The sequence below is a fragment of the Heptranchias perlo genome, chromosome 18 (genome assembly GCF_035084215.1).
Source record: "Heptranchias perlo isolate sHepPer1 chromosome 18, sHepPer1.hap1, whole genome shotgun sequence".
NCBI classification, from domain to species: domain Eukaryota; kingdom Metazoa; phylum Chordata; class Chondrichthyes; order Hexanchiformes; family Hexanchidae; genus Heptranchias; species Heptranchias perlo.
Genome location: NC_090342.1, coordinates 13,092,614 through 13,120,431, shown reverse-complemented (window position 1 = coordinate 13,120,431; position 27,818 = coordinate 13,092,614). Strand labels below are relative to the sequence as shown.

The 27,818-nt window shown below is 43.4% G+C and overlaps 1 long non-coding RNA gene across 1 annotated transcript; it reads right to left on the bottom strand.

Annotated features, from left to right (window-relative positions):
• Positions 1-1,668: 1,668 nt before the first annotated feature.
• LOC137334946 (uncharacterized) lies at positions 1,669-26,991 on the bottom strand. Its single transcript, XR_010966277.1, has 4 exons — positions 26,875-26,991; positions 15,982-16,082; positions 5,879-6,150; positions 1,669-5,224 (listed from the first exon to the last, which is right to left on the bottom strand). It is a non-coding gene; the product is annotated as an uncharacterized lncRNA (long non-coding RNA).
• Between the last annotated feature and the right edge of the window lie 827 nt (positions 26,992-27,818).

Sequence of the window (27,818 nt, the reverse complement as noted above, 5' to 3'; positions counted from 1 at the left end):
TCCACTTACCCTGTATCATTTCCCATGTCTTCGGCGACAGCCTCAGGGCTGCATGGTAATAATGGCTGGGCAGCTGCTTCCCGCTGATTTCCTGGCACTTTAGGTAATGCTAATGACCACTGGCTGTTAAAATCGGCCAGGCCAGCTTGCTGCCACTCACAGACAGGTCGGCCGCTCGCTAGGCCTTGTTCTGACCCAGAAGATAAAATTGACCCCATATCTCTAAAATCACGAATCACTTCAATATTTTGAACACTTCAACCAAATTCACACTGAGTATTCTAAATAAGAATCAACATTCAGACTATTTTGCATTTTGATTCAAATCCAAATATTTCAGGACTTGCAAATTCAAAGATTAGTTTAATTGGATTTACCTGAACTGAAGCACAACGGAATTTATGCCTGGAGTGTCAAAGTCATTATCCTTATGTACTGAATAAATAATCAACTACTGATTTAGTGATGCTGTCACAATTTATTAATCTTCTTATGTAAATATTTTCATAAGGCATCAAGGATGTGGAAACCAGTGACACTCAGTTCCCACTGCTGACAACCACTGCCGGTTGTCAAAAACTGATCCAAAACAGCATAAAACCCAAGTGCAATGTTTGAAGTTGTACATGTTAGAAAATAACAGCAGGCACCAGGAAGTGGTTTCAGAGCTGTGATTGAATTTTGAGCATCTGAACCTCCTGTTACTCTGGTGCAATTACTCTAACTGGCCATAATTCCATACGCAAGCCAAAATTAAAATTATGGGACAGGATTCAATGCGATTAGCTTTAGTTCTGGACAATGAGAAAGGTTTCAGTATCCTTATATTGTGTTAAATAGTCCTATCGAATTTTGCCCAAGCTTTACCACTGATTTCAACCAGTTGATTCGGTCACGTACAGTCTTTACAAAGAAAACCAACAAATCAACATGATAAGCCTTATGCAGAGCAATCTCAAAATAGCCGATAAAATTATTTGAACTTACATAATACAGCTTGAGGATAATTATATCTTCCAGTTCTGATGAAAGGTCATTGACCTGAAATATTGGGGGCAATTTTAACCCCCAAGGACGAGTGGGTTGGGGGCAGGTGGGAAGGTAAAAATGACAAACTCAACCCCAACTCGCCTCCAACCCGTCCACTTCCAGTTTTAACGGAGGCGGGTTGTGGGGTGGGGCAACCAATCCACTCTCAGGAAGTGGGTCGGACACTGAAATCTTTTAAGGAGGCTGCGTGCCTCCATTTTAACAGCATTTTTATTTTTAACTCCTGGAGGCTGGGATTCCTGGGGTTCCTGATTCTCGCCACGTAAGAGGAGGTGAGAAGGGCCGTATCAATAGGTAAGTGCCTTTAATACACCGCTTGTGGGCCAGGAGGAGCAGGAGTGGTACCTGCCACAATCAGACCCCCACGATCAGCCGACTCCCCCCGACCCCCGCGATGCCTGACCGCCACTCCTCCAATGTCCAGCCCCCAACCCCCCACTGATGACCGACATCCCCCCCACCCCTGCAATGTTAGATGAAATATATTCATCCAAAAAACAGATAATGCCATGGTTGAGTTTATAAGATAGGGAATGAATTATTAGTTTGTCTGTGTATTTGTCAACATTTTTACTTCAGTTTGGTTGCAAAAATACATTATATTGAATGTCCAAAATTGATTCATTACTAAAGAATCAAAGCTAATATTAGTAAGACATGAACTTAAAAAGTAATCAGTTATTAATATGATTATGCTAATGGTCTGTATTTTATGCTATTAGAAGTTAATACCAGTGATGATACTCTGTTCCTTGCCTATGTTTTTATTACATCATTGACTCCCACATTGTGATGTGCTTGGGGTGTTCTGCTATGCTACAGGAGCTTTATAAACACAAATTGTTGTATTATTCACCATTAATACTCAATTTAACGTTAAAATGATTCATTTGTACGATATCTTCGGTCTTAAAGCCATATTTTCAATGCAAGTCAAAAGTAACAGACTGCTTTACATTTAGAACTTGTCCTATCATTAGTTGTGTGAAGGCAGTTATTTGTCTTATCTCTTTCAAGCTGGTCACTTCAATATATTAAAAAATTTTTCATTCATTTCAACATTCTTTTGATCAGCTAAAATGAAGGGGTTTTGTTTACTTAGTCACAGTGACAAGAAGCCGGTAATGAGGCAGCTCTTTAATTTAGCAGATGATTGCTTTGGCATATGTTTGATGAATGAATGTAAAAACAGGTGTCCACACAAAGATGAATTTGCACTCATTATGTGATGGGAACTAAATACTTGAAAATGAACCACTTTGTCAAGAGCATAGAGTTACGTCGAGTCTACAGCATAGAAACAGGCCATTCGGCCCAACTGGTCTATGCCAGCATTTATGCTCCACACGAACCTCCTCCCACCCCTCCTCATCTAATCCTATCAGCATGCCCTTCCATTCCTTTCTCCCTCATGTGCTTATCTAGCTTTCTCTTAATTAGTATCTATGCTATTCATCTCAACTATTCCTTGTGGTAGCGAGTACCATATTCTTACCACTCTTTGGGTAAAGAAGTTTCTCCTGAATTCTCCATTGGATTTATTGGTGACTATCTTGTATTTATGGCCCCTAGTTTTAGTCTCCCCCAAAAGTGGAAACATCTTCTCTATGTCTACCCTATCAAACCCTTTCATAATCTTAAAGCCCTCTATCAGATCACCCCTCAGCCTTCTCTTTTTTTTTAAAGAGTAAAGAGTCCCAGCCTGTTCTGCCTTTCCTGAGAAGTATATCCTCTCAGTTCTGGTATCATCCTTGTGAATCTTTTTTGCACTTTCTCCAGTGCCTCTATATCCTTTTTATAATATGGAGACCAGGACTGTGCACAGTACTCCAAGTGTGTGCTCAATAATCCAAGCAAAGATTGTTGGTATTGGATAAGACAGAGATAAATAAAAACTTCATTAATCCTTAGTGAATTATGCCTTTTCTTCAGATCTGCAGTCAGATCTTAAGGTTTACCTATGTCATTACTTTGCCTTGTTTAAATGCATGGAAGAGTTACATTGTATATGTATCTATTCTATACAACTGCCTAAGCTTTGGTCCCAAGAAATAAATAAATAGAACTTAGTTTCTAGTTCAGTTTTAAAATTAATGACTTAACTAAATTATGGTCACAAGATAGATATGGATGAGAAAGATCATTCGTCCTATCCTGAAAGATCCTATAGTTCCCCCATCATAGTATCCACTATTTCTTAAATGATTTCAGTGTTTTCTGCGCCCTCTACCCAACCTGGGAGTCTGTTCCATGGTGTTGATTACTCTTTGAGGGAAAAGGAATTGCCTCCATATGATCTCACTCATTTTATTGTTCCTGAACTGCATCTCCCAATTTGTTATCAATTGTGGATTTGACCAGTTTGCATTGGGTTCTGAATACAAATTGTTGATCTGAATTAGAAACAATAAACATCCCAACACTAATTCCTAGGCTCTCGACCCATGTTGCTTTAGGTATTTTGTCTTGATATCCATTTTGTGATGAGTTTCATAAAGAAAATAGACTTTGAAAATACTCTGAATCAAATGAAATGGCCAGTTAAAATCCTTTCCATCTCTTCTCCCTGATTCTTCTCCCGCCCCCATTCCTTCCCATGGCACTTCAGTTCTGTCAAGACTAAGGAGGCAAAAAGATTGCAGCATTAATTTGAATCAAAGAATTGGAATTCACAAACAAGCAGGAGAGCACCTTCAAATTAGGTAAAAAGAAATTCTAATCTAAATTGATAATTTTAATCAACTAAACTTTGTTGTGAAACTAATCTCATCCTTGCTTTGAAGAGGTGTTCAGCCAATTAGCTAAAAGGATTCAATCTCTTGTAATGAGTTTTCTCCTGACGCAGGAATGTGAAGCTGCTGTTTGAGTTTATATGACAGACACTGGTGTCTGTAGGATGCAATGTGCAGCTGATGGATCCAAGTTATACTGCTGGATGCACCTTCATTTTAGAAGAAAGCTGGTAGTAGCAGCGCTTCTCTCCTAACCTGAAAAAGATTCCATACCAAATATATCAAGTGCTCAGGAAATCAAACAGGGCTTGGCACCAGACTGCAGGTATATGACATGAACTGCAAAGCCTATTGATGTGAGATAGGTAGTCTCATACCTCTCAGTTTCAGGAGTTGGATTAGGATGTAACTCTTGAGTTATACTTCCACTTTTGCCCCCCAAAAACAGCTTCACATCGATAAAATAGTTGTAGTACAGCAGTAACATTTAGTAAAACTCTGTTAGGACATAACTTTATGATTACTGTTTGATGATATTATAGAGGGCTATTCTGAGTATTCATCTACATGGGCAATGCATTGTTCGGGAACTCCAGTTTATACCTTGGCTGCATAATTCTTTGCCCAGGTATTTCCTCAGAGCTGTTCCCACTCCACTATCGTAAACTGAGTTTCCGCTACACTTCCAGCAAAGTTATGGAAGTGGAATGGGAGCAGCTGACAAGAAAATTCCTAGCCCTTGATTGCTGCTGCCATGAAGCCACAAATAATTTAATAGCATTTGTAAAAGTGACCTCAGGTTCATGGGTATGGAACACTCTCAGAGCATCAGTCAGGAAGACTCCCACTGATGAGGTTGAGGCATTGAGGTCAACAGTACTTTACCAGCACCTACCTCTGGGAAAGTGAGAGACGGTCTTTAAAATAATGAAAGGATTAGGTTTGGTTCATGTGAATCGGCTATAAGCTTAGTTAGGTTAGGGAGGACATGGGGGCAGGAAAATGAGTTATATAAGCTTAAAACTAGGTTAGAGAGAGTCATCAACCTATGGAACAAATTGTCTGCTCTTACAATGGGTGCATATTTGCTGCAAGCATTCAAAAGGGATATATTCCTGGATGTTGCCAACGCAACTGCATATAAAAGGTAGGCGGTTATTGGAGGGTGTGTCTCCCAGACACTGGAACTTGTTTGATTACCTTCAGAGGTCAAAGAGGAATTTCCCTGAATTTTTTTTATGTTGATCTGTTCATAAATCACATAGCCTCTCAGCTGGAATAGGCACTCTTTGATAGTCTGGGCCATGTAACACGCAGCGTTCACTGCCAGCTGAATTTGCAAGCAGGTCCAGGTCCTCAGGAGACTTTGAAGGAAGCATCCATAACTATTCCTTCCATTATGGCATCACTTTACAGTTGTAAATGGAAAAGAACATGACACACTAGAAAGAAAGACAGAACAAACTTGCATTTACATAAGCGCCTTTCATGACCTCAGAACGTCCCAAAATGCTTCACAGCCAATGAGCTACTTTTGAAGCGCTTCTCTGGGGTTTCTGGGGATCGGTCCCCAAAGTTATGGCAGATGACCGGGAGAGCACCCATGAAAATTCAACCCCTTAGTCTTGTGCAATAAAACCCAATATCTGAATATTAAACAAGCTGTGGGCCCTTTTTGCTAATAAAAGGGAAAGGCACTGCCTGTAGGAATGACACAATGTGTATAATCAATGGCACCTTGTATTTGGGGATGCCATCACTGATAAAAGTAGGTCTGCCTCACCAGCTGAAGCTACAGTGTTGCAGCTGTACTTTTCGATGCGTGAGGAAAGAGAGCATCTGCCAGCTCAGTGATGTAGCAGTGAATTGCATACTGGTTGATCCAAATCGGTTGTTGCCTGGAAACATTCACCCATTGATGCAGCAGTTTAGTGTGTTGGTCAACTTCAGTTCTACTGAGAGTGCCATTTGGACGTTGGTCCATGGCTGCAAGTCTGGTTCCAGGAGCTGACATGTTTAATAACATGCTTTTGCCAAGGCACAGCCTTATACGCAGTTAGTTATTCACTAAGATCCAGATAGTCAATAGTGCTCACCCTGCCTCTGGCAGTAGTATCCCAAGGGTCTGCCTCCGATGGCCTTGAATCTCCTGGGTCCAACGTCAGCTGCTATTGCTGCTTCTTCTTCTCCAAAAATATCTAGCATTGAGATGCTTGATGTAATACCCATGCTGCTGTGTCCACCAAATGACCCCTCTTTGATTAGTTCCTTAAGCTATCTTCTGCTCTGCTACGCTTGAATGATACCAATTCCCTCCGGTGCTCTTACGTCAGCTTCAAATTCAGGTGATGTGCTGATCATATAAATCCTGAGCAAAATGTACATTTTTCACGTTAATTGCTACTTAGCAAGCAGGTAACAAGCAAAAAGCAATTAATGTTGGGTCAGTGCACTATATTGTGTCACACCTGTTTCGCCTCAGGAACAGAGGCAGATGTTCACACCACTCTGTTAATACCAACAAAATTATTAAAAGAACGAACTTGCATTACAGCGTCTTTCACGACCTCAGGACGTTTCAAAGCACTTAACAGCCAATGAAGTACTTTTACAATGTAGGACATGATTTTAACTCGGAAAAGCGGGTGGGTTGGGGGCGGGGCAGTAAAAATTTTATAAATCTAAAACCTGCCCCCAACCCGCCTAGGTGACCCCCGACCCCCCCTCCGATGATTCCCTCCCCCCCATCTAAGACTTACCTGCTCGCATCCTCGTCTTTCCTCTTCTCCCGTCCGACTGAGGCCAGCCTGTCAATCAGGGTACTTCCGGGTTTCCCGTCGGGAATTCCACCTCCTCCACCCCCGCTCCCTGATAAAATCATGTCCATAGTCACTGTTGTAATGTAGGAAACGCGGCAACCAATTTGCGCACAGCAAGCTCCCACAAACAGCAATGAGATAATGACCAGATAATCTGGTTTAGTGATATTAGTTGAGGGATAAATATAGGCCAGCACACTGGTGAGAACTCCCCTGCTCTTCTTCAAAATAATGCCTTAGGATCTTTCACATCCACCTGAGAGGGCAGATGGGACCTCGGTTTAACGTCTCATCCAAAAGTCTCTGGATTGAAGCTTGAACCCATGACCTTCTGATTCAGAGGTGAGAGTGCTATCATTGAGCCAAGGCTGACAATGTAATATATGCAACATGCTATCTTTGGCACACATAGCAACCCCAACAGCAATACAAAGGGGACAAACTTACTATTTTTACTATCTTCACTCTAGAGAATCACGTCACCATTGCCCTGCACCTCTTTAAATGAAACAGTACCGTGTAGTAACTTACCACACGAACAATTTAGGGAACAAACCATTGTCCCACTATTCCAGGGCACAACCCATTGCTACACTGACCTACTTTGCCACTAGGCCTCTCTGTCCACCATTATTCTATCAAAAGAGCACTGTAGTTTTTATTATAGCGTGATATTTTAAAGCTGTTCTACAATATTATTTTGTTGCTGAGCAATTTACCAAACTTAATGTCCCAGAACAAAGAAGTATACCATGGTACTTTTGGATTTTTCCTTGGGCTTTAATTTTGAACAAGAGTTATATCCCCGATTTGTGAAGCAGCTTGAGAAACTTTGATATACAAGTTTTTTTTTGGTTTTTTTTTATTCGTTCACGGGATGTGGGCGTCGCTGGCAAGGCCGGCATTTATTGCCCATCCCTAATTGCACTCGAGAAGGTGGTGGTGAGCCGCCTTCTTGAACCGCTGCAGTCCGTGTGGTGACGGTTCTCCCACAATGCTGTTAGGAAGGGAGTTCCAGGATTTTGACCCAGCGACAATGAAGGAACGGCGATATATTTCCAAGTCGGGATGGTGTGTGACTTGGAGGGGAACGTGCAGGTGGTGTTGTTCCCATGCGCCTGCTGCCCTTGTCCTTCTAGGTGGTAGAGGTCGCGGGTTTGGGAGGTGCTGTCGAAGAGGCCTTGGCGAGTTGCTGCAGTGTATCCTGTGGATGGTGCACACTGCAGCCACAGTGCGCCGGTGGTGAAGGGAGTGAATGTTTAGGGTGGTGGATGGGGTGCCAATCAAGCGGGCTGCTTTACCTTGGATGGTGTCGAGCTTCTTGAGCGTTGTTGGAGCTGCACTCATCCAGGCAAGTGGAGAGTATTCCATCACACTCCTGACTTGTGCCTTGTAGATAGTGGAAAGGCTTTGGGGAGTCAGGAGGTGAGTCACTCGCCGCAGAATACCCAGCCTCTGACCTGCTCTCGTAGCCACAGTATTTATATGGCTGGTCCAGTTAAGTTTCTGGTCAATGGTGACCCCCAGGATGTTGATGGTGGGGGATTCGGCGATGGTAATGCCGTTGAATGTCAAGGGGAGGTGGTTAGACTCTCTCTTGTTGGAGATGGTCATTGCCTGGCACTTATCTGGCGCGAATGTTACTTGCCACTTATGAGCCCAAGCCTGGATGTTGTCCAGGTCTTGCTGCATGCAGGCTCAGACTGCTTCATTATCTGAGGGGTTGCGAATGGAACTGAACACTGTGCAGTCATCAGCGAACATCCCCATTTCTGACCTTATGATGGAGGGAAGGTCATTGATGAAACAGCTGAAGATGGTTGGGCCAAGGACACTGCCCTGAGGAACGCCTGCAGCAATGCCCTGGGGCTGAGATGACTGGCCTCCAACAACCACTACCATCTTCCTTTGTGCTAGGTATGACTCCAGCCACTGGAGATTTTTCCCCCTGATTCCCATTGACTTCAATTTTACTAGGGCTCCTTGGTGCCACACTCGGTCAAATGCTGCCTTGATGTCAAGGGCAGTCACTCTCACCTCACCTCTGGAATTCAGCTCTTTTGTCCATGTTTGGACCAAGGCTGTAATGAGGTCTGGAGCCGAGTGGTCCTGGCGGAACCCAAACTGAGCATCGGTGAGCAGGTTATTGGTGAGTAAGTGCCGCTTGATAGCACTGTCGACGACACCTTCCATCACTTTGCTGATGATTGAGAGTAGACTGATCAGGCGGTAATTGGCCGGATTGGATTTGTCCTGCTTTTTGTGGACTGGACATACCTGGGCAATTTTCCACATTGTCGGGTGGATGCCAGTGTTGTAGCTGTACTGGAACAGCTTGGCTCGAGGCGCAGCTAGTTCTGGAGCACAAGTCTTCAGCACTACAGCTGGGATGTTGTCAGGGCCCATAGCCTTTGCTGTATCCAGTGCACTCAGCCGTTTCTTGATATCACGTGGAGTGAATCGAATTGGCCGAAGACTGGCTTCCGTGATGGTGGGGATATCGGGAGGAGGCTGAGATGGATTATCCACTCGGCACTTCTGGCTGAAGATGGTTGCAAACGCTTCAGCCTTGTCTTTTGCACTCACGTGCTGGACTCCGCCATCATTGAGAATGGGGATGTTTGCAGAGCCTCCTCCTCCCGTTAGTTGTTTAATTGTCCACCACCATTCACGACTGGATGTGGCAGGACTGCAGAGCTTCGATCTGATCCGTTGGTTGTGGAATCGCTTAGCTCTGTCTATAGCATGTTGCTTCCGCTGTTTAGCATGCATGTAGTCCTGAGTTGTAGCTTCACCAGGTTGGCACCTCATTTTTAGGTATGCCTGGTGCTGCTCCTGGCATGCTCTTCTACACTCCTCATTGAACCAGGGTTGATCCCCTGGCTTGTTGGTAATGGTAGAGTGAGGAATATGCCGGGCCATGAGGTTACAGATTGTGCTGGAATACAATTCTGCTGCTGCTGATGGCCCACAGCGCCTCATGGATGCCCAGTTTTGAGCTGCTAGATCTGTTCTGAATCTATCCCATTTAGCACGGTGGTAGTGCCACACAACACGTTGGATGGTGTCCTCAGTGCGAAGACGGGATTTCATCTCCACGAGGACTGTGCGGTGGTCACTCCTACCAATACTGTCATGGACAGATGCATTTGCGACAGGTAGATTGGTGAGGACGAGGTCAAGTAAGTTTTTCCCTCGTGTTGGTTCGCTCACCACCTGCCGCAGGCCCAGTCTAGCAGCTATGTCCTTCAGGACTCGGCCAGCTCGGTCAGTAGTGGTGCTACCGAGCCACTCTTGGTGATGGACATTGAAGTCCCCCACCCAGAGTACATTTTGTGCCCTTGCTACCCTCAGTGCTTCCTCCAAGTGGTGTTCAACATGGAGGAGGACTGGAGGACGGTAGGTGGTAATCAGCAGGAGGTTTCCTTGCCCATGTTTGACCTGATGCCATGAGATTTCATGGGGTCCAGAGTCAATGTTGAGGACTCCCAGGGCCACTCCCTCCTGACTGTATATCACTGTACCGCCACCTCTGGTGGGTCTGTCCTGCCGGTGGGACAGGACATACCCAGGGATGGTGATGGAAGAGTCTGGGACATTGGCTGAAAGATATGATTCTGTGAGTATGGCTATGTCAGGCTGTTGCTTGACTAGTCTGTGGGACAGCTCTCCCAATTTTGGCATAAGTCCCCAGATGTTAGTAAGGAGGACCTTGCAGGGTCAACTGGGCTTGGTGTTTTGCCGTTGTCGTGTCCGGTGCCTAGTGGTCCGATGCCGGGGGGTCCGTCCGGTTTTATTCTTGTTATGACTTTTCGTAGCGAGATTTTACAACTGAGTGGCTTGCTAGGCCATTTCAGAGGGCAATTAAGAATCAACCACATTGCTGTGGGTCTGGAGTCACATATAGGCCAGACTGGGTAAGGGCAGCAGGCTTCCTTCCCTAAAGGACATTAGTGAACCAGATGGGTTTTTACGACAATCCGGTAGTTTCATGGCCATCATTACTGATACTAGTATTTTAATTCCAGATTTTTATTTAATTAATTGAATTTAATTAATTGAATTTAAATTCGCCAGCTGCCGTGGCAGGATTTGAACTCATGACACTGGATTTTAGTCCAGGCCTCTGGATTACTAGCCCAGTAACATAACCACTATGCTACCGTTGTTGTTGTTGTTGCACTAATAATAATTACTACTACTATAGGTTGCCTTTGAAACAGCCTGACTGTTTCAGTGGAAGCTAAATTCAGAAGTGAACTGATTGGAGCAATATTTATTACCCAAAGTGAACAATAATCAGCATTTCCTTGATGATGCAACTTGAAATCAAAGCTTAAAAGAGCCCCCGTCACAAAGTTTGCTGGTTTCATTCACTTAAAGGCCAGGCTGTATATTGTGAGCAACGTTAATTTAATTAAAAGCAGTGTACCTTCAACACAAAAGAACTTGGTTGTTCCATTGTATAGATTTGTATCTTTAAGTCAGTAAGGACTAGATAATTCTTTGTGAATTCTCCATACTGGCAGAAAGTATTGAATTATATGTATGTGGCATTCTCAAGGATATATGAAACTAGACCCACAGAAATTACAGCCCATTGTGCCTGTATCAGTACTAACTTTTCAACTGGGGCTATCTACTCTAATCCAATCGCCATATCCCCATGTCCTTTTATATCCTTCCTATGCACTTCAAAGAATTAACGGAATAGTGGGATTTCAAAATCTGGAAAGAAAGAAGAGAAAGACTTGCATTTATATAATGCCTTTCATGACGTCAGGATGTCCCAAAGCAGTTTATAACCAATTAAGTAGTTTTTTTGAAGTGTAGTCACTGTTGTAATGTAGGAAATGCCGCAGCCAATTTGCACGCAGCAAGGTCCCACAAACAACAATGTGATAATGACCAGATAGTCTGTTTTAGTGATGTTGGTTGAGGGATAAATATTGGCCAGGACACCGGGGAGAACTCTCCTGCTCTTCTTCAAACAGTGCCCTAGGATCTTTTACGTGCTTGAGAGGGCAGACGGGTATAACGTCTCATCCGAAAGACGGCACCTCCGACAATGCAGCACTCCCTTAGATTTCCTTTAAGTGGGCTACGTGGAGCAAAATCATAAACCTGTTTGTAAGGAACAGGTTTATGATCTTGTTACACAGCACGCAAAAGAAATCTTCCTCCCAGAAAGCTAAATGCGGAAGTTTGTAACAGGACTGGAGTTACTTCAAAATTCGGGTACGTGATCAGGCAAAGTTTTGCCCTTGTGTTATGTTATGCTATGCTAATAATAGAAAGTTTTGCAAAAGTATGAAACCAACTGAATTTACTATTAAAAAGCAAAATGCTGGAAATCTGAAACAAAAATGGACAGGTTTTGACAGTTGATGTTTTTGGTCAGTATCCTTTTTTCAGAATGGGTAAACGAGAGACCGGCAAATTCTCTTACAAACTTCCGCATTTAGCTTTCTGGGAGGAAGATTTCTTTTGCGTGCTGGGTAACAAGATCATAAAGCTATTCATAAAGCTAATAGAATCAGAAAAAAAGGGAGAAGAGGAAGGAATTAAACAAACCGACAAGCCAATAGAGAAAAAAAAACGTATCAGTGGAATGATTGCTGAATGATGTAGCAGATCATTTCAGTTAAGAAGCATTAAAGAAATGAAAGACATTGAAGAAACAATGGGGGTAATTTTGATTTTGTGCGATAGTGAATCGCAGCCCGTTTTACATCTCTCCTGATTTTTATTTCTATTGAAGTCAAAGGAAATAAAATCCGGGAGAGATGTAAAACGGGCTGCGATTCGCTATCGCCCGTATTACACTATTGCACAAAGTCAAAATCTACCCCCAAAGGAAGTGACGGGCCTAAGCAAAATTTGAGAAAAGGGGAGGGATGGAAAACATAGCAAATCCGGGGATCAGGTTTGAAATATAACGGGCTTGAAATTTAAATAGATGTACAATGGGTTCAACAGCTCTAAAATGAGAAGCAACAGGGAGGGCGCAACCCCTCTGTCAGCACTCTTCTGATGAAGTGTTACCCGCCCCCGACCTAAAATGCCAGCCCATCTATCCCCCACTCCCCCCATACAATGACAGACCCACTCCCAAGTCACCAGCAATACTGTAATGAGGATAAAGCTGCAGTCTGAAGTTACTGGAGTCAGTGTTCAGACCGGAGGATTATAGGAGAAAGATATTGGGGGTGAGATTGGATAGCGCTGGCCTGTTGGCACAAAGTGGGAATGATCCCAACACTGGAGTGGGGAGGCCTCGAGGCACACTCAGTGTTGGGCCTCATTTAAGTAGGACACGCAAGTGAAACGGGTTTAAATTTTGGACTACTGCGTTGCTGGCAGCTGCCCTCAGGTAGGTCCTGGGTGTCGGGGGGAGTCCAGAAACAGCTCCACATTCAGGTAAGTATTTTTTTTTTAAACTTACCTTTTTGGTGGCGGCCTCCACCAGTCCCTCTAAGGACAGCGCGTAGACTTGGTTATCTGGAACACAGCAGGCCCAGTGCCGGCTGCGTTCAGGTCAAGCCAGTTTTGGGCTGGATTTCCTTCACCCCACCATTGGCTTTCGTGCCTTCAGCTACCTGGGCCCTAAATTTTGGAATTCCCTCCCTAAACGTTTCCGTTGTTCTACCTCTCTCTCCTCCTTTAAGACGCTCCTTAAAACCTACCCTTTTGACCTGTCCTAATATCTTTTTATGTGACCCGATGTCAAATTTTGTCTCATTACGCTCCTGGGAAGCACCTTGGGATGTTTTATTACGTTAAAGGCGCTATATAAATACAAGTTATTGTTGTTGTTGAAACAGGCGTTAGGCCACCTATTTGCATATACAAAGGGCCTAACCATTTTGGGCACGGGCCCTGGACTTCGAAACTTCAGCCTTTACCAATAAGGCAGTGGTGGCGCACTTCCGGCATCGAATGTGCCCGTGCACGCCGCCCGCCATTTTGGAAGCTTATAAAACGGGCATGGCGTCAGTGAATTTCTAGGTCATTGCTCTTGAAACTCACGAGTTTTGTTGAAGCAGTGTAAGAAGCCAAGGACAGAGAGATCAGAGTGGGAATGGAAGGGGGAGTTAAAATGGCAGGCTGCAGGGAATTTGGGGTCAAACTTACGGGTAGAATGGAGGTGTTGATCAAATCAATCACCTAATCTGTGTTTCGTCTTTGTAGTGTAGAGGAGCACACGCCTAACGGTAAATACGGTATACCAGATTAGAAGACATACAAGTAGTTTGTTGTGTCAAATGGAAGGAATGTTTGAAGTTCTGGATAATGGTGTGGGACAGGTGTTGCATGAATTTACTTAGTCAGCAACCAAGACTTTGTTTTTCAGCACTGAATAGGCTCTCATTTTGCTTCAAAAGACGTTGTTATGAAGGGCAATTAGTTAATTAACCCAAAACAGACTTTTTCATATGTATGAATATCGATATTGCACTTTTAGTATCTGCCAATTCGGTGTAGTGTTTTATGAGTCTGTGCAACCCCAAATTTCAGTCTGGAAATACATTGCAGGTCCATCAAAACACAAGTTAACATTTTGGGTGTAAACCTTTTTTCAGAATTCAGTACCACTGTGAGTTCTGATGAAGGGTCCACGCCCAGAATGGTCATTTTCCTTTTTGCCGATGCTGACAGACATGCCCTGAACCCCAACAGGTTTCAGCCTCTACTGTTCACCAGCAATTCACAAACTAGTGTAAATCTGGATGCTTATACACGTAACAGGCAACAGATAGCAGTGGCTGTCACTTTTTCTTAATTTAATTTGAATTGGTTGCTCAATAAATTTAATCATTTCATATCATTGCACTTTCCTTTTAAAAAAAATCAGTCTTGTCACAGTCTTAAAATTTAACAGACCATTACCAAGTCAGTCATCACGATATAATTCAGTCTTTTTAGTTTCCTTTTTCCCATTTTCAATCCCCTTTCAAGCTCAGGATGTTGTTGCAATAAATGTCACTCCAGAATTTCAGCATACCATCTAGGCTGATGCTTCAGTGCGATACTGAGGGGGTGCTGCATTGCTGGAGGTGCCTTCTTTCAGATGATACATTAAACCAATGCCCCGATTGCCTGTTCAGATCTCATAGCACTAGTCGATTAAGAGCAAGGAGTTTTCCATCATCCTGGCCAAAATTCCTCCCTCAAACAACACTACCAAGTTTATGAACTTAAAGAGGACTAATTTGCAGGGTTATGGGGAAAAAGCTGGGGTCGGGACTAAATTGGACAGCTCTTTCAAAGAGCCAGCACAGGCACGACAGGCTGAATGGCCACCTTCTGTGTTGTAAGATTCTATGATTCTACCAAAAATAGTTTAATTGGTCATCCATCTCATTTCCTATTTGTGGGACCTTGCTGTGCACAGCTTGTTTGCGTAACAACCATGACTAAGCAAAAGTAATTCATGAGGAAGTGATAAGGTAAGTTCTTTTTCCCCCTGATACAGAAAAAAAGATAGTGCTTCTGAAAAATAAAGGATTAATTTCAGGGTAGATGTTCAGATGGTCTCTCTCCATGGTAAGGTGTCTCGCCAGCCGCAAGTGCAAATCAGAAAATTGCAGGCAATATAATTTGGAGTAATGCCACGCCCCTCTGATGGGGGAAGGGCTGAAGATTCAAAGATATGAAAATTGTTCTTATTCCCTCAGTGATTAAATGGGCTAAATGGAGGAGGTAATTGATCCGCTCTGCAATTGATTACCTTTCTTTAGTGCAGCCTTGGGGCCTTTACTCGGTCCTTAATAACCGGCGAGAGTATCATTGGCACTAATGAGGACGTAATGTGTGGAAATCCTGGAGCAGACCAGGAACCCCTCCACCATGCTAGAAATGCCTTTCCTTGAGACATTGGGGGACGGGGGTGGTGAGTAGAATGTTTGCCTGCATTCTCTACCCCGCCCCCGACCAGAATTTGGATCGAATTTGGATCGGGGTTTAAGTAAGGCAGAAACCTGGGTTCCATCCCAAATTTCGGCCCACCATCAGATGATCCTCCCATTCTCTGTTCTCCCCGTGAAGCAGAATTTCAACCACTGGCTTTTTAAATTTACGCATTACTAAATTCCTATGAAGAAGCACAAAACTATATGAAATGAAATGGTGTGGATCTCCAATTGGTTACAGCAAGTTTCCTTTCTGCAGTGCGACAAACATGACTACCTTCATTTTCCCTGCTATCCTGTAACTTTTACTCAGTGCTGTTTCCTCAGGCTTGTCATGGAGCTCAGATTTCTTTTCTCTAATCTGTTTTCATGTTTTCTTTTCCTCTCTGCAAGGGTCTACAATGCCCGGGACAAATGATTCACCCTGTAGTCTATTGATTTTAGAAGAGTGACCCCTCCAGAGTGTACCTTTCAGTGCCAGTACATGCTTGAAATGTGGAGATGCGAGTGTTGTGGTGAGGTTCGTGAGCGACAGGATCCAGCTTGCTGCTCCTAGGGCTGTGCCACATCTGTTACAAGAATAGAAGAGCACATGATACGTCTGTACATATAGTTAGGCATACTGTTGTTGCTGTGCAGATAGTACATCGCATAACATCGGCTCTGCTTTGCAGCTTTTAAAAAAAAATATACCCAATATAATTATACAAACCTGGACAGTAATTCCCTCCTTCTGCCTGAGTGTTGGTCACCAATGTTATCTATACCTTCCCAGCACTGATGTTTGTGATAGCCATTTTGAAAGAGGGAGCTCCTCAGTCCCTCCTGCCATCTGTGCTTTGTGCCTTCTGTTGAAGTTGGCCATTTTCCTGCAGGATAATGGACCTGAAACGATGGGGGCAATTTTAACCCCCAAGAACGGATGGGTTGGGGGCAGGTGGCACGTTAAAATAACAGCTTTTTGGAGCGGGACCGCATCTCGGCTCCAACGCGCCCGCTTGCGGGTTTGACCCAGGCACGTTTGGATGCGGGCGCACAACAGACACCAGGAAGTCCCGCCCCCACTTAAAGCCAGCGGGCCGATACTTCAAGGGGCAATCTACCTCATTGAAATAGTTTTTAATAGTTTTTGTGTATTACAAAAGTAAAATTATTTTAATAACTTTACCTGTTTGGGTTTCCCATCGCTTCTGATTCATGTCAGGTTAAAGCAGGCGGGAAGGGCCAGATCCATGAGGTGAGTGCCTTTATTGTATTGTTTGTGGGTCCAGAAAAGCAGGAGTGCTTCATCCAGGCCCAACAGGCTCACCTGGTGTGATATGACCCCGTGATCAGCCGGCTGGCCGTCCACGACCGCCCCCCCACCCTGATACTGGACCTCCCCCCACCAAGCCCGATGCTGGCTGGACCCTCCCCCCACCGATGTCGTCCACCAACATAAAATCCAAGTTAAAATCATGCCCTTTAACTCTGTTTCTCTCTCCACAGATGCTGCCTGACCTGCTGAATGTTTTTCAGTAATTTCTGTTTTTATTTCCGATTTCCAGCATCTGCAGTATTTTGCTTTTGAACAAATATTATTGGGTGTATATTGAAGTTTTTTGATTGAAGGCATAGCTTACCTGAATGTAACATACCTTGCCTACAGAATGTTTGAGAGCTGGCATTTGCAACAGGTTACTGGAACAATCTGGGTTAACAGCAACAACTTGCATTCACATAGCGCCTTTAACGTAGCAAAATTAAGTAGATGCTTAGCAGGAGCGTAAAGTATATTAAGGTATCTTAAAAAACTCATCCGGCACCTGTCACTTACGAGATTCCCGACGAAGTTACGGCAGTGGAGTGGGAGAAGTTCCAAGGAAATTTGTTTCTATTCTCATTTTTCACCTCACCGCTTTTGTTTATATCTGACATCTGATACATGAGCTTGTTTTGAACTGCTGTGCGATGGCTTCCCGTGCCTGCTTCAGCCTCTGGGCATTGGTGCCTCACCCTCCTGCTCTGTAGACAACACTTTGGTTGCCCTCGTGCCATCTAATAAGATCTGAACATCTTGAGCCTGGGCTGTTCCTCTCACAAACATTGCACACTAAACTTCTGGAATGCCTCATTGTGTTACTGATGCTGGTTAAGTGGATGTTTAGCGAGTGGAGCAGCATTTTTGCACGTGCTGTGCTCAATCTCCCAATTTAGCAAACCACTTAAAGTAGGACACATTTCATATCTTCTTTACCAATGTGAATTCCAGTCCATATTTTGAGATAATGTTCCAATTTTTGTCCATCTACTTAATTTGTGCGGATCCTGCTCCAGTTTCATGGCCCCACAGTTTGGTGTCAACAGAAAATCTGATTAAAAAATTAGTAGAGGTAAACAAAAAGACCCAAGACCACATTTGCTAAATTAAAGGATGAAAAATAACCTAGATGCTAAGAAAATGTGTTTTTCAAGATAAAACAGAAACAATAAGTGAGGTCCGGGAGTAGTACAAATGTCCGTTGGAGATAATGCAAACACGTATTAGAAGAGCCATTAGAATAGCAGATTAGGAATTGCAAAAATGATGGCTGCGAAATTCCTCAGAGCTGTTCCTGCTCTGCGTCATTACCCATGTAGGAAGTAGACAATAGTACGGAAGACATAGGTCCTTTAAGTGGCAGAAATTGGGTAGAAATATTATAGGAGAATAGGAAATGGTAAACGTGTTAAACGAGTTCTTCACATCAGTCTTCATCTGAAATGAGTCTGGACAAATTCCAGATCTAGTTTGCCCCATAACTGAACTCTGACAGTTTTAAATTTGATTTTGTGTTTTTTTTAAATCGCAGCTGTTGCTGTCAGGCCTTTATGGGATCAAAGAACCTAATGGCTGTGATTTAACCAGATTGTCTTATGCATTAATATTATCAAGGAAGTTGGGAGTTTTGTAAACGTTCCCTCTCTCTATATTTTTCCTTATTTGCATAAAAAATTATTTCAGGTTGCGGATTATTGTCTTCATAAAATCATGGAATGATACAGCTCAGGAGGAGGCCATTCGGCCCATCATGCCTGGTCTTCTCAAGTATTCTTAAGACAAATATTGCCTATAATTGCTAGATCTTCTAATTTATAATTTCACAATTATTTGCTAGGGTACAAGGCTGAAAAGCTCAACTCACCTAAATCTGGACGATTCTATCAGGTTTACATTCAACTCTGCTATAATCAGCTTGATGCGGGTTGAGTACAAATTTCTCACACACTAAATTTCAGTTCTTCAAGAAGTCTGGGCTAAAGTCATGCATATAGAGGCAAGACAAGTTTTCATTGGTACTACTGAGGCGGTAAATTCAGTGACTTGGAAGCAGTTTTTGAGATGAGTGGGACAGATCAAATGATCCAAAATTTTAACGATAATTGATCTATTCATGCCTATTGTATATATTCCGTGCATGGGTGACATCTAACAATATAAATCTGGTTATGGGAGAAATAATGTCTGATAGGCACTATAATGAGCTTCACAAAGTAAAGGCTATACTGGTCTACGGCATTTGCAGGCATTGGTGAGTGAAAAAGTCTCAACTCAGATTTAGTGCCATTGAATTATTCCAGGTTCAAACTCAGTGACTAAATTGAAGCACACACATCTTTCCTGCCCTGTAACTTTCAATCTAATATGTTAAAGTCAAATCGTGTTTGACTAACTTTATTGAGTTCTTTGATGAAGTAACGGAGAGGGTTGATGAGGATAGTGTGCTTGATGTTGTGTATATAGACTTTCAAATGGCATTTGATAAAGTACCACAGAATAACAAAATTAAAGATCAAGGGATGAAAGGGCTGCGTGGATACAAAATTGGCTAAGGGACAGAGAGCAGAGAGTTTTGGTGAATGGTTGACTTTCCAGACTGGAGGGAAGTGTGCAATGGTGTCCCCCAGGGGTCGGTGTTGGGACCACTGCTCTTTTTGATATATATCAATGACCTGGACTTGGGCATAATTTTAAAGTTTGCAGATGACATGAAACTCAGAAATGTAGTAAACAGTGAGGAGGATAGAAACAGACTTCAGCAGGACATAGACAGACAGGTGAAATGGGCAGACACATGACAGATGAAATTTAATGCAGAGCAGTATGAAGTGATTAATTTTGGTAAGAAGATAAGGAGAGGTAACATAAAATAAATGGTACAATTTTAAAGGGGTGCAGGAACAGAGACCTGGGGGTGTATCTCCACAAGTCTTTGAAGGTGGCAGGACAAGTTGAGAAGGCTGTTAAAAAGGCATATGGGACCCTTGGCTTTATTAACAGATGCATAGAGTACAAAAGCAAGAAAGTTATACGAAACCTTTACTAGGCACCAAGGAGCCTAGTAAAATTGAAGTCAATGGGAATCAGGGCGAAAACTCTCCAGTGGCTGGAGTCATACCTGGCACAAAGGAAGATGGTAGTGGTTGTTGGAGGCCAATCATCTCAGCCCCAGGGCATTGCTGCAGGAGTTCCTCAGGGCAGTGTCCTAGGCCCGACCATCTTCAGCTGCTTCATCAATGACCTTCTCTCCATCATAAGGTCAGAAATGGGGATGTTCGCTGATGATTGCACAGTGTTCAGTTCCATTCGCAACCCCTCAGATAATGAAGCATTCCGTGCCTGCATGCAGCAAGACCTAGTCAACATCCAGGCTTGGGCTGATAAGTGGCAAGTAACATTCGCACCAGACAAGTGCCAGGCAATGACCATCTCCAACAAGAGAGAGTCTAACCACCTCCCCTTGACAATCAACAGCATTACCATCATCGAATCCCCCACCATCAACATCCTGGGGGTCACCAGTGACCAGAAACTTAACTGGACCAGCCACATAAATACTGTGGCTACAAGAGCAGGTCAGAGGCTGGGTATTCTGTTGCGAGTGATTCACCTCCTGACTCCCCAAAGCCTTTCCACCATCTACAAGGCACAAGTCAGGAGTGTGATGGAATACTCTCCACTTGCCTGGATGAGTGCAGCTCCAACAACACTCAAGAAGCCCGACACCATCCAGGACAAAGCAGCCCGCTTGATTGGCACCCCATTCACCACCCTAAGCATTCACACCCTTCACCACCGGCGCACTGTGGCTGTAGTGTGTACCATCCACAGGATGCACTGCAGCAACTCGCCAAGGCTTCTTCGACAGCACCTTCCAAACCTGCAACTTCTACCATCTAGAAGGACAAGGGCAGCAGGCACATGGGAACATTACCACTTGCACGTTCCCCTCCAAGTCACGCACCATCCCGACTTGGAAATATATCGCCGATCCTTCATTGTCGCTGGGTCAAAATCCTGGAACTCCCTTCCTAACAGCACTGTGGGAGAACAGTCACCACACGGACTGCAGCGGTTCAAGAAGGCGGCTCACCATCACCTTCTCAAGGGCAAGAAAGGATGGGTAATAAATGCTGGCCTTGCCAGCGATGCCCACATCCCATGAATGAATAAAAAAAGAGGAGATTTGCTAGAAAGGTACCAGGGATGAAAGTCTTCAGTTACGTGGAGAGACTGGAGAATCTGGGGTTTTTCTGCTTAGACCAGAGAAGGTTAAGAGGAGATTTGATAGAGGTGTTCAACATCATGAAGGGTTTTGATAGAGCAAATAAGGATAAACTGTTTCCAGTGGCAGAAGGGTCAGTAACTAGTGGACACAGATTTAAGGTGATTGGCAAAAGAACCAGAGACGACATGAGGAAAATATTTTTTATGCACCGAGCTATGATGATCTGGAATGCACTGCCTGAAAGGATGGTGGAAGCAGATTCAATAATATACTTCAAAAAGGAATTGGATAAATACTTGAAGGGGAAAAATTTACAGGGCTATGGGGAAAGAACAGGAGAGTGGGATTAATTGGATAGCTCTTTCAAAGAGCCAGCACAAGTGTGGTAGTCCGAATGGCCTCCTGCTGCGCTGTATGATTCGATGAAATCTCAAATTCTCACAGCTAATTACAAAAGATAATGCTATGACATAAAACTAAACCATAAAGACATTAATCTTACTCCATGCCATCTACCTTAAATGTTACTCTTCAAGTATAGATATGCACTTTAAATTCTTCTTTTGACACAGCAAATCCATCCACAGATATGAGCATTTCCTATCACCAGTGCACAGAACCCTCCAGAATCTGCCCTTGACATGCCACCATAATTTTCAATTGGAAAGGTTACAACATCAATACTGACGCATTGTCCAGTAAATAATTTAAAGTACATGACATGACACGCATAATGAATTAGTAAATACATCACATAAGTAGAGCAGCTTCATTTCTTTCACACTAAGCCCAATTCAATAGAAGTTGAGCGTCCTTCATAAAACTACAGAGGATTGTTGTGTTGTCTGCAATAGTTTTAACTGCTGCTAAATGAAGGCAATATTGTTAAATCACCCAGGATAATGTTTAGCTCCAATAGATCCACTTCATTGAACATTTTACATACTATCAACCATCACAAGTGTAATATAATCGTTAATTACTTTTACACGCAACACTTGAGACTGTGATCTGAAGCACTACAGTTGACTGTGATTATAGATCACTGGTTAAACAATTAAAGAGTTACTGCTGGGTTCATGTGTTCCTAAGATTGTTCTATTGAATATGTAATCACTGTTTGGTCATTCACCAAAACAAATTTCCTCAATCAACATTATTAACTAATCAAGTCAAACATTGTGTTAGGTTCCTGTGTACCTTTGTCAACTGATAGTCAGGTATTAAACAACCAGAAACATGACTAATCTTTTAAAATCATATTTCTGTTTGCATGACAAACTGTTAGTCATGCTAATGAACTAAAGAACTTCAGAAAGTTGTAGTTATAGTCGATGGGCTGACAATAAATGGGTTGTAACTCACCTCAGTGATTGAAAAAAGTGTTGAAGAATTTTTTTTTAAGTCAACAGTGTTCGTAATGAACCTGCATTAACAGGTCAAATTGATGGCCTGGACCTCAGCCTTCATAGTTTTGTTAGAGTTAGGAGGAGTGTGCAATTTGAGATAGGAATTGACAGCACTGGGCCAACGTTCACTTATAATGCCCCTTGTGGAGGGTGTAATGGAGAAACAAAGAGATACCTGTATTTTTCTCCTTGGTAACACGCGCTGACACTTAACAAGAAGGGGCACTGAATACAAAAACAAGGAAGTTAAGCTAAACCTTTACAAATCACTGGTTAGGCCTCAGCTGGAGTATTGTGTACAATTCTGTGCACCACACATTAGGAAGGATGTCAAGGCCTTGGCGAGGGGACAGAGGAGGTTTGTCAGGATGATACCATGGATGAGGGACTTCAGTTATGTGTTGAGATTGGAGAAGCTGGGATTGTTCCCCTTAGAGCAGAGAAGGTTAAGGGGAGATTTAATAGGTGTTCAAATCATGAGGGGTTTTGATAGAGAAAGTAGAGAGAAACTGTTTCCTCTGGCAAGTGGGTCAGTAACCAGAGGTCATAGATTTAAAGCAATTGGCAAAAGAACTAGATGGGAAATGGGGGGAAATGTTTTCACACAGAGGGTTGTTAAGATCTGGAACGCACTACCTGAAAGGGTGGTGGAAGCAGTAACTTTCAAAAGGCAATCGGACATGTACTTGAAGAGGACTAATTTGCAGGGTTATGGAGAAAAAGTTGGGGTGTGGGACTAAATTGATTAGCTCTTTCAAAGAGCCAGCACAGGCACTACGGGCCTAATGGCCTCCTTCTGTGCTGTAAGATTCTATGAGTCTATGGAGCAATAGCGACTGGAGGCGGCAACCCATAAATCCATGTGCTAACCACTTTAGAAGCGATGGTTATGGATGTAACAGGCCACAAGACCTCAGATTAGGTGAGGCTGAGCTAAGTGTGGAGTCGCATCTATTAATTAGTGCCTTAGGATATTTTTACTCTAAAATTTAACATTCGTAACTGGTGCATCAATGCATGTGAATCCTTCCAAACTCCCCAAAATTCTAATTCTTTGGAGACTCCACAAAACCATCCAACAATCAACAACCCACCAACAGACTCAACACCAATTCAAGATAGCACCTTCCCAGATACACTTACCAAGGATGACCTAGACAATGATTCATAAGAGGGATCACATGGAGTACAGTGATGAAGGGGCATGAATGGAGGCTGACCGAGGACCGGCCATGGTGGCACAGAGGTCTTGCACATCCAGTGCTCGGGGATTTAGACCCTCCCCTCCCATGGGCTGAATTAAAACAGGATCTTGCTTCTGCACCTGAGTCTCTGCATGATACATTGGTAGGTCATATAGCTAACTCACTGCTCTAATGTCAATATTTTTTTCTGTACAGGATAAGCTGACATTTAACCATGGATGTATGCTGAAATAGTGTAGGAGGAGGCTCTCATGGATTCTTCTCTTGCTGCTAATACGCTGTAGACAATCCAAAACATTACAGTTAACAGCTTCAACAGAACAAGATTGCGAACAAGTGTTATGGAGGAATTCAGAGACCCATACATTGCTCTATGCTCTCACAGAGGACCTACCCTCAAGCAGAAGTACACGGCACCATAACGACAGGCATCTGTCATGTAAGGGCCGGTAAGGTGGCAGCATGTGGCTCTGTGCAGGAGGCTCCTCATGCCCCCACTCCCCCAAAGCATTTTAGGCTCTTCAGTGAAACCACAGCTAAATGCTGCAGCAGTTGCTGAGGCCTCAAGAGCATGTCGAGATGCTTTTCTACATTAAAGGCGCTACATCGATGTAACTTGTTGTGCCAGCAGAATCTCAAGGAGCTACTGAGCAGACCTTGCAATTAACCCCTACATCTCCCCCTTCCATTAGATGTTCACATAGAAATAGATCATGAGGTAGAGGACATTATGCTAGCACATCATGCACAAAAGAACAGCACTTGACACATTACCACACACATATTTTCTGTGTAACTATGATTTTTGTTATTACAATTATGTAAAAACCCAAGGGAGTTATTAGAGTACATACAGTAACAACAGTCAAGGAAGGGAAAAGGAGTTCAACTGAATGGATTGCACAAAGGCGCCCTGTTGAAAGGGCCATGTGTTTATATTTCTATTGAAAAAGTCAGCAATCAGAACCAAATGAACTAATCTGCGTCCACGTCCTGGTGTCTCTGCTGTTTGGCTGTTTTGTGTGCTGATTTTCCTCTTCTGCCATGAGTTGCTCCTACTTCTCTTGCAGACCTGGGACTAGGCCTCGGTTGATCTCAAGACTGTGCAGCACACAGAACAAGAACAACTTGTATTTATATAGTGCCTTTAACATAATAAAATGTCCCAAGGTGCTTCACAGGAGGATTATCAAACAAAATTTGACACATAAGGAAATATTAGAACAGGTGACCAAAAGCTCGGTCAAAGAGGTAGGTTTTAAGAACCGTCTTAAAGGAGGGGAGGGAGAGATTTAGGGAAGGAATTCCAGAGCTTAGGACCTAGACAGCTGAATGCAATGGTGGAGCGATTAAAATCGGGGATGCGCAAGAGGCAAGAATTGGAGGAATGCAGAGATATCGGAGGGTTGTAGGGCTGGAGGAGGTTACAGGGATAGGGAGGGGCGAGGCCATGGAGGGATTTGAAAACAAGGATGAGAATTTTAAAATCTCAGCGTTCCTGGACCGGGAGCCAATGTAGGTCAGCGAGCACAGGGGTGATGGGAGAACAGGACTTGGCGCGAGTTAGGATATGGGCAGCAGAGTTTTGGATGAGCTCAAGTTTATGGAGGGTGGAAGATGGGAGGCCAGCCAGGAGAGCATTGGAATAGTCCAGTCTGGAGGTAACAAAGGCATGAATGAAGGTTTCAGCAGCAGATGAGCTGAGGCAGGGGCAGAGACAGGTGATGTTACAGAGGTGGAAGTAGGTGGTCTTGGTGATGGAGCGGATATATGATCAGAAGCTCATCTCAGGGTCAAATAGGACACCAAAGTTGCTATCGGTCTGGTTCAGCGTCGGACGGAGGCCAAGGAGAGGGATGGATTTGGTGGCTAGGGAACGGAATTTGTGGCGGGGACTGAAAATAATGGCTTCGGTCTCCCCAATATTTAGTTGGAAGAAATTTTCGTAGAATCTTAGAAAGTTTACAGCACAGAAGGAGGCCATTCGGCCCGTCGAGCCCGTGCCTGCTCTCTGCAAGAGCAATCCAGCTTGTCCCATTCCCCCGCCCTTTCCCCGTAGCCCTGCAATTTCTTTTCCTTCAAGTACTTATCCAATTCCCTTTTGAAAGCCACGATTGAATCTGCCTCCACCACCCCATCATGCAGTTTATTCCAGATCATAACCACTTGCTCCTTAAAAACGTTTTTCCTCATGTCGCCTTTGGTTCTTTTGCCAATTACCTTAAGTCTATGTCCTCTGGTTCTTGACCCTTCTGCCAATGGGAACAGTTTCTCTCTATCTACTCTGTCTAGATCCCTCATGACTTTGAAAACCTCTATCAAATCTCCTCTCAAGCTTCTCTGCCCTAAGGAGAACAACTCAGTTTCTCCAGTCTATCCACGTAACTTAAGTCCCTCATCCCTGGAACCATTCTAGTAAATCTTTTCTGCACCCTCTCTAAGGCCTTCACATCCTTCCTAAAGTGCAGTGCCCAGAGTTAGACACAATACTCCAGTTGTGGCCGAAGCAGTGTTTTATAAAGGTTCATCATGACTTCCTTGCTTTTGTACTCTATGCCTCTATTTATAAAGCCCAGGATCCTGAATGCTTTTTTAACTGCTTTCTCAACCTGCCCTGCCACCATCAGTGATTTGTGCACATATACTCCCAGGTCTCTCTGTTCCCGCACCCCCTTTAGAATTGTACCTTTTCTGTTTATCCAGTACTGGATGTCGGACAAGCAGTGTGACAAATTAAAGACAGTTCAGTGACTTCTGGGGCAAACTGCATGGCCCTCTGCCACAAGTGGACTAAGCCAGTTTTTTTTGTCATGAAACAGAAAAAAAATGGAGATCCCTCAAAAAGGCTGCAAGATAGGGAAAGATCGTCTTAATGGACTATTCACAGCCACTTAACAAGCTGAAAAGACCTTTCAGTTGAAAAGCTTCTTGGGGCAGAAATTGCTCCTGAAATAACAGAGAGTCGGCAATATGTCAGTTTCGAATTAAAGGGCCATCGCACACTGCAATCAGAGAAATCATTGAAAAATCGCAAACTTGCTTATCTGCCCAGCTGGAAAGTAATTAATTACACCACCAAACAGGTACGTTTAAAAATACAAGTCTAAACTAAGTTTTAAGTCTTAATGACTGCCAAACAACTAAAAATTAATTTTTAAAAACGTGGAGTCTCATTACTCCTGTCCATAACTGTTTTTACATTGACTTAAAATGCTGTACCTTTCACTTCCTGTTTTAACGTTCCAAGCTTGCAAAAGCAGCTATCAAAAATGCTGTAATCTGATCGGTCGAGGGGAGAGATCGATCCTCTTGCTTCTCCTTGGGTCCTAGCTTCGCTTGAACTGATGCTGGGCTCTTCTCCGCTTCCTATTCGAGGAAGTGGCCGAAGAAAAGACTGTGGTAAGTTTGTGGGTTAGTATAAATCTATGGAGCGGCAAGCAGTATTGGTTTGGTGCTCTGAGCAATTTCTACCCCGTTACTTTTGGAGACCCTCACGATCACCAAAGAACTATTTCTGCACAGGCATTAGAAACAGCTGAAAAACACATTGCACCAAACTCTTCAATTCATGCACTAATAATGCCAAAGTAAAGCAATCAGTAATACTAATGCTACGCGCATTTTAAACTCAAAAGTATGGTATTAATAAGCACTGTTGGGGGAACATGCCTCATCCCAGGTGTCCAGTGTGGCAAATGCCATTAAATTCAAGCTTGCTCATACAAAATTCTCCCTGACCTCTAACTTATTAAAATCCTTACATCTTAAACATGGTTAAAGAGGGTCAGTTTTCTGAATGCACACTCCTGGCAGGGAGCCTAGCGCATTTTAGGAAACCACAGGTAATGCTCCATGATTTTCCATCTACGGAAAATTGTCAGTAAGTGAATCTGCAATTTCCCAATATGTACCCCAACAAGTAAGGCTCTACACTAGAAGTGCTCATTCAGTCTGTGGTGTAGCTTTAATACAACTGTAAGATTCTCAACAGAAAGCATGCAGACTGTCTTTCTATAATAAAAACAGAAAATACTGGAGAAGCTCAGCAAGTCAGGCAGCATCTGTGGAGAAAGAAACAGAGTTAGCGTTTCAGGTCGAAGGCCTATGGTCAGAACTGGAAGATGTTAAAAGAATTAAAGTTTTTGAGCAAGTACAGAGCCAGG